The sequence below is a fragment of the Heptranchias perlo genome, chromosome 20 (genome assembly GCF_035084215.1).
Source record: "Heptranchias perlo isolate sHepPer1 chromosome 20, sHepPer1.hap1, whole genome shotgun sequence".
Lineage (NCBI taxonomy): Eukaryota > Metazoa > Chordata > Chondrichthyes > Hexanchiformes > Hexanchidae > Heptranchias > Heptranchias perlo.
The window spans coordinates 25,436,234-25,444,071 of NC_090344.1; the positions used below are offsets into that span (position 1 = coordinate 25,436,234).

General features: G+C 44.3%; 1 non-coding gene across 1 annotated transcript; it reads right to left on the reverse strand.

Moving 5' to 3' along the window:
• Nucleotides 1–4,917: 4,917 nt before the first annotated feature.
• Nucleotides 4,918–4,990, reverse strand: trnak-cuu (transfer RNA lysine (anticodon CUU)). The gene has a single exon. It is a non-coding gene; the product is annotated as a tRNA-Lys (tRNA).
• Between the last annotated feature and the right edge of the window lie 2,848 nt (nucleotides 4,991–7,838).

A 7,838-nucleotide genomic window follows, 5' to 3' on the forward strand; every position in this document is an offset into this window, starting at 1 on the left:
ACTCTCTCAGGTACGTGAGAATGGCGAACCGACTCCCTCTTTTTATCGCAGCGCTGTTAATTGGCACTAAATGAATGTGCCAATCAGCCTGAGGCACAGTCCGAGGCCCACGGGCTCCGGAACATCAACCAGCATTCGCACGGCTCACACGGAGATGGGCCTGTTTTTAATGGAAGAAAAAAGGTGAGACTGGGTCCAACGACAGCTGCACAATTCGCCCCCGGACTTTTTGTTTGGTTGCATTGAAATTGTTGTTTTTTTCCCCCTTGATACCTTTATTTCTTCATCACAAAATTAAACGAAACTGGAACCAAATCACATTATTAGTTTCTATTTTGCTTTTTTAGTCACCTTTATTTCTTAGACCCAACGTCACCTTTAGTAGTTTATTAAAAATAGGCCCCATCTCAGTGTGACCCGTGGGAATGCGGGTTTTTTAATACTAATTAATAAACAGAGTCAAATCAATATGTTATTGTCCAGATACAGTACGGTAGCATTAGTGGTTATGTTACTGACCTTGTAATCTAGCAGGCCTGGACGAATAATCTACGTGTCATAAGTTCAAATTCTGCCACGGCAGCTGGGGAATTTAAATTCAATTAATTAATTAAAATCTGGAATTAAAATCAGTAATGCTGGCGATGAAACGACCGGATTGTCATAAATAAATCCCATCTGGTTCACTAATGTCCTTCAGAGAAGGAAACCTGCCGTCCTTACCCGTTTGGCCTATGATGTGACTTCAGGCCCACAGCAATGTGATTGATTCGTAATTGCCCTCTGAAATGGCCTAGCAAGCCATTCAGTTGTAAAAACTCGTTTAAGAAAAGTCATACTAAGAATAAAACTGGACATGAAAAAGGCACCCAAGCCCAGTTGACCCTGCAATGTCCTCCTCACTAAAATCTGGGGACCAGTGCCAAAATTGGGAGAGCAGTCAAGCAACAGCCTGACATAGCCATACTCACAGAATCATACCTTTCAGCAGAGGTCCGTGACTCTTCCATCACAATCCCTGGGTATGTGCTGTCCCACTGGCAGGACAGACAAACCAGAGGTGGCGGTGCAGTGATATACAGTCAGGAGGGAATGGCCCTGGCAGTCCTCAACATTGACTCTGGACCAAATGCAAATCTCATGGCATCAGGTCAAACATGAGCAAGGAAACCTCCTGCTGATTACCACCAACCGCCCTCCCTCAGCTGATGAATCAGTCCTCCTCCATGTTGAGCACCACTTGGAGAAAGCGATGAGGGTAGCAAGGGCCACAGAAGGTACTCTGAGTGGGGGACTTCAATGTCCATCACCAAGAGTGGCTCGGTAGCACGACTACTGGCCGAGTCCTGAAGGACAAAGCTGCCAGACTGGGCCTGCAGCAGATGGTGAGCGAACCAACACGAGGGGAAAAATTTACTTGACTTCGTCCTCACAAATCTACCTGTCGGAAATGCATCTGTACATGACAGTATTGGTGGGAGTGACCACCGCACAGTCCCCGTGGAGACCAAGTCCCGTCTTCGCACTGAGAACACCAATCAGCGTGTTGTGCGAACAGATCTGGAAGCTCAAAACTGGACCTCAAATGCCTGTTATCCGGCCGCAGATTAAATGGTGGAAGATCAGCCGCGCTCAACTGGCAATGTTTACGGTACATTTTCATAAAAACAGAACACACATTCGAAACCGGGAAATGCGAAACAACGAATGTTAAGATGAAAGCTCTCTGTCATCCGCGGGTGGGCTCAAAGCACGAACTTTTCAGTTAATAGCCAGACGCGCTAACCAATTGCGCCACAGAGACACGACGTTTGCCCTTCTGAACCACTAATTCACCGAGCTAATTCAGCTTTCAACGATCAATGAAACAGCTGTCTTGCCATCAGTTTACTTTTCCAAAATAAAGGGTGTGCAGCTTGCACGAGTGAAAATCGTTGCCGTCTTATTTCTGAACATCAAACTCCCCTTGTCCCTAAATGCCTGTATGTTGGAAGACTCGGTCACCCAGTAGTAGAGAGGATTGATTTTTCGAGCTGTGATTCACCATTCTCTATTCCAGTAATGTTTCGGTTTGCAGGTAATGAGATGAGATTAAATGAGCAGGTCCAACGAGCAGGTCTGTGACACTACACGGTATCGACAAAGTTGTCTCTTGCACTTACAGTGAAGCGGACGGCAGTTTTCACTCTTAAACCAGTAACTGTGATGTTAGGAAAATATGTGGCCGAGAAAGACTTGATTTCAGCGCGGTGCCACTGGGCCAGAGTAAAGTTAAGTTTCTCTGATTGCCGAGTGGTGCGAGGGTGGATTTGGAACTCCCGTGCGGCTGCGCTGCACATTGTCCAGATCTGCTTAGAGCAATATTCACTTCAGTTCATCACTTACAGGGACAGTTGGATTCTAAGTTTCTTTTTTCTGGTGCTTGGTGAGATTTCAAAATGGAACGCGAGCCATACTGACCCCAAACTCGTCACTTACACACTGACAGATACAAGGCGGTCACACTCTTCACTTCAGTTAGATGAAAGCCGAGGCCGATTTCACGGTTGAATGAAATGGCGAAGAAAACTCATTCAAAGAAAGTGCAGGTCATTGAGGTACCTTTAAATTCCTGATTGTTCGCACTGAACTTCTTCCCAAAGCGTTTGAGATTCAGCTCAAGCGATTTGGGGACTTCTCCCTCTTTGCGAAAGTTTCAACCGCAGTTCAAGATCAAAAGTCGAGTGCAAAATGAGACACCTCCCTGAAACCGGGGAACAAAGAAACCAAACTTTAGAGCAAGGTTCTGTTTGTTGAGAAAAAGCAAAAAAAAACATTTATTTTGGAAAGATCCAGAATCCTATCAGCTCAAAAAGCAACTGTAACCCGGCGTAATTTGAACACGCAGCCTTCTGGGGGAGCAATAAGTAATGAAGATAGAAGCAAGAAGTTGAAAAGTGTGAATTGACAGATTCAGTGAGTGGCAAAAACTGCGGCAAATAGAGTTCAATGTGGGGGAGAGCGAGGTCATTCATTTAAATCTAAGAAAGATAAATGAGAGTATTTTCTCAATGGTGAGAAGCTGGGAACTGTGGAGGTTCAGAGAGATTTCGGGGTCCGTGCACAGAAACCGCAACCAACCACTATAGGTACAAAAACGATTGAAAATCGTTAATGGGATGTAAGCAACGGTTCGTTAGCTTGCTTAGACCTGCCATAATATCACGATCGCGGTTTGATTCCTGTATGAGCTGATAAGGGGCTTTGATTCGGGTTTATATGATTTTAAAACCTAGCTTCACAAATGGGGCCTCAGACGAAGTGACGGGGACAGTTTTTTGAATAACATCCATTGTAACTTTACCCCTGGGCCGGAGAAACACGTCTTTCTTTTTATTTGTCATTCTCAGGTTTGCAGAGAAACGTTTAACTCGCGGCCTGTTCCCATTAATGATCATCAGCAGCAACAGACAGACAGAGCGGGTCTGACCGCCCCGAGATGTGAATCAAATCAAATAATCACCCGGCATCGAGAGAGACAAAACCAAGAGAAAAAGATAGAGGGGAATAGAGAAATAAAAACTATATCAAGTCGATAGAAATATTTTCCATCCTTGATGTCTCTCTATTCCGTTCCAAATCCTTCAGTGGCGGGAATCAAACTTCACTGTAAATAAATGCGAGAATCGACCCAAAGAAGAAGAAACTAAATAACCAAAAACTGCCGAAACCCGGGATTGAATGAACAACCTTTAGATCTTCAGTTTAACGCAATTCCAACTCAGCGATTTTGACCCCACAGCAAATGCAACTTTGCCTCAGTGTCCTGCATGAAAATATAACCCCCGCGACGCCTTGCTCTTCCTGTTCATTACCGCACTTCATATATAAACATCGCACTCATATATACCCAACCAGAGTTCATATTTAAACATCGCAATCATATATACCCAACCACAGTTCATAATTAAACATCGCAGTCAGTCATATATAAAACCCCACAATTCATATATAAACATCACACTCATAGAGATACAACCACAGTTCAAATATAAACATCGCTGTCATACGAAAAATACCAAAGTTTATAAATCAACAGCGCACTCATACATCCACACTCAGTTTATGGGAGGAAGATCGGTACCGACCGCCGATCGAGCTCTCAGAGGCGGAAGCAGCAGCGACCGATCAAACTCTGGATCTCATCCTTAACACAGACCGGTAGATCCACCTGTGAAGTTACACCGCACTTTGATAGCAGGGACGGTAATGGGTTCTGAGAAGGCCTCGGGCCGTCTAATCGCTTCTTAATGGCGATCCATTGGGGCAAGGGCATCTCAGAGAGGGGAAGGTACTATCAGAGGGCATCGGAGAGTGTAAGTGGGCTCAAAGAGGAGAGCGGGAAGTCAGATGGCATCAGAGAGTGTATTAAGATCTGAGAGAGGGGAAGGACTGCCGAGTATGGGAGAGTGTAAGGCGGCTCAGGGCGCATCTGTGTAAGGGGCAATCAATGGGTATCAGAGCAGGTGAATGGCGCTGACAAGGTTCAAAGTGGATCATGGACTCTCTGAGGGTATCGGAGAAGGTAAGAGACAGAGCGTATCAGCGATGATAAGGAGCACAGGGAGAATCAAATGGGGTAAGGGGGGATCAGGAGGTATCAGAGAGGCGAATTGTTCCAGCGTTGGCATCTCCTAAATATTACATTTTCTGACCTTCAACATTTTTAATAACAACAAAAAGTGAATCCAATTGAACCGATAACCTGTCCGTGTCCCATGTGGAGGGAACGAGAAGGTAGAATCGATAGGGAGTGGATATTTGGCAACGCTCACGGTTTCCTTTCACACAGCTCAGGGTTGTGCCTGTTTCGAATCTGGAGACAAGAGGTTGCACTTTAAAAATTTTATCACCGAGTGTGAAAAGTAGAACACAAATCGCCCAACGTGGGGCTCGAACCCACGACCCTGAGATTAAGAGTCTCATGCTCTACCGACTGAGCTAGCCGGGCCGACTGCTGAAATTCTTCCCATCTTATCATTGCAGAGAGACAACTGTTGGCTTTGCTGCAGGAGTTCAGTTCGTTCCACAATCTCAGGGTATCGACTTCTGAACACCCGTTTTTTCATTCTGGAGTTCGTCTGATGTCTTTTACCATTCGTCCAGCTCCGCGCTGAGCAGTATTGGAACATCGGGACAAGAGAAGGCCATTCAGCCCATCGAACCTGCTGCCCCATTCAATTAGATCATGAGTTGATCTGCAATTCATCTCTGTTTCTCCGTCTTGGACTCATATTCCTTGGTACCCGAATCGAAAAACGATCTGTCAATATCAGACTTCAAATTATGAATTGAACCACAATCCACATCCTTTGGGATGAGAGAGTTCCAGCTTTCGGCCGTATTTTGTTTGCTAAAGTGATTCCTGATTTCTTGCATGATTAGTCCAGCTCCAATTTCATTTTGGATTCGGCCAACAGAGAGAGACAAAAAGGCCGTCTTCACCGGAGATTGATCCTTTAGCGATCTCTCACAAATCAACTGAAACCAGTCGGAATGTGAATACCATTTCACTTTTCCAAAATAAAGGGAGTGACATTCATTGTGGAAACAGTCTGATGTCGCTCACTGCAGAAATATCTATGTCAGTGTGAAGGAGCTCGCTTGCAACCTTCGAACCTTCGCTGTTAAGATGTATTCCGACTTCGTTCAAGCCAACCTCGTTTTTTTGGATATTTTTCATATGCCTGTTATCCAACCGCAGAATAAATGGTGGAAAATCAGACGCACTCAGCTGGCAATGCTTGCGGTACATTTTCTGGCAGACAAGACACACATTCGAACCCAAGAATTTGCGAGACAATGAATGTTAAGGTAAAAGGTTGCCTTCGTGTCCTCTAACGACCAACTTTTCAGTTCGCAGCGAAACGCGCTAACCAATTGCGCCACAGAAACAGAACTTGCAAATGTTCAAGGACTAATTCATCGAGCTGACGCTTCAGGTTGCCGCACTCAATGTAACAGCTTTCTTCCAATCAGTTTACTTTTCCAAAATAAAATGTGTGCAGCTTGCACGAGTCAAAATCTGTGCTGTATTATTTCTGAAAATTAAACTCACCTTGCCATTAGCACCTGTATGTTGAAAGACTCAGTGCGCTCGTGGAAGAGAGGATTGATTTTTGAGCTGTGATTCGCCATTCTCTGTTCCAGTAATATTCAGGTTTGCGGAAAATGAGATGAGATGAAATGAGCAGGACAAACCAGCAGGTCTGTGACACTACACGGTGTCTACAAAGTTGTCTCTTGCACTTGCAGTGAAGTGGACGACAATTTTCACTCTTAAATCAGTAATTATTATGTTAAGAAAAAATGTGGCCGAGAAAGACTCGATTTCAGCGCGGTGACACGGGCCAGAGTAAAGTTCAGTTAATGCGATTGCCGAGTGGCGAGAGGGTGGATTTGTAACTCCTGTGCGGCTGCGCTGCACATTGTCCAGATCTGTTTGGAGCGATATTCCCTTCAATTCATCACTTACAGGGACAGTTTGATTCTAAGTTTCTTTTTCCCGGTGCTTGGTGAGATTTCAGAAATAAACGCGACCCGTGCTTAACCCAAAATCGTCACTAACACGTTTACCGATACAAGGCGGCCACACTCTGCACTTCAGTGAGATGAAAGCCGACAGCGATTTCTCGTCGATTCCAATGGCGAAAAAAAGTCATTCAATGAAAGTGCAGGTCATTGAGGTGCCTTTAAATTCCTGATTGTTTACACAGAACTTCTTCCCAACGCGTTTGAGATACACGTGGGGCGATTTGGGGACTTATTCTCCCTCTTTGCAAAAGTTTCATCCGCAGCACAAGATCAAAAGTCGAGGGCAAAATGAAACGATTTGCTCAAATTTGAGATCCAGAGAACCAGAATTTAGAGCAAGGTTCTGTTTATTGAGAAAAAGCAGATGAAACATTCATTCCGGAACGATACAGAACCCTATCAGCTCTAAAGGCAACGGTTACCCCGTGTTTTGAACACGCAGCCTTCTGGTGACGCATTAAGAAACGCAGATGGTAGCAGGAAATTGAAAAGTGGGAATTGATAGATTAAGTGTGTGGACAAAACTGTGGCAAATAGTGTTCAATGTGGGGGAGACCGAGGTCATACACTTTAAATCTAAGAAAGATAAATCAGAGTATTTTCTAAATGGTGAGAAACTCGGTGCTGTGGAGGAGCAGAGAGATTTAGGGGTCCAAGTACAGAAATCGCTGCAGGCACAAAAATTAATTAAACAGCCTAATGTGCCGTTGGTACGGCCGGTTTACTCGTTTGCAAAGAGTATACTGTAACATAATGATCACGGACTCGATTCTTGTAATTTACTTTATTTATTTCGCGTTTTTGTAACTTTTGAAATCGAAGCTTTAAAAAGAAAATCAACAGAAAAATTCACGGGGACCGTTTTTGAATAACATCCGTTGTAACTTTTCCCCTGGGCAGGATAAACACGTCTTTCTCTTGATTTGTCTTTCTCCAATTTGCAGATAAACGTTTAACTCGCGGCCTGTTCCCATTAATGATCATCAGCAGCAACAGACAGACAGAGCGGGTCTGACCGCCCCGAGGTGTGGTAAATGGAACAGTTTCGGACAAATCAAATAGTCACCTGGCACCGAGAGAGACAAAACCAAGAGAAAAAGGCAGAAGGTAACAGTGAAATAACAGCCAAATACAAACGATATAAATAATTCCAATCCTTGATGTCTCTCTATTCAATCCCCAATCCTTCAGTGGCGGGAATTAAATTTCACTGCAAATAAATCCGAGAATCGAAGCAAGGAAGAAGAAAGTAAACAAACAAAAAC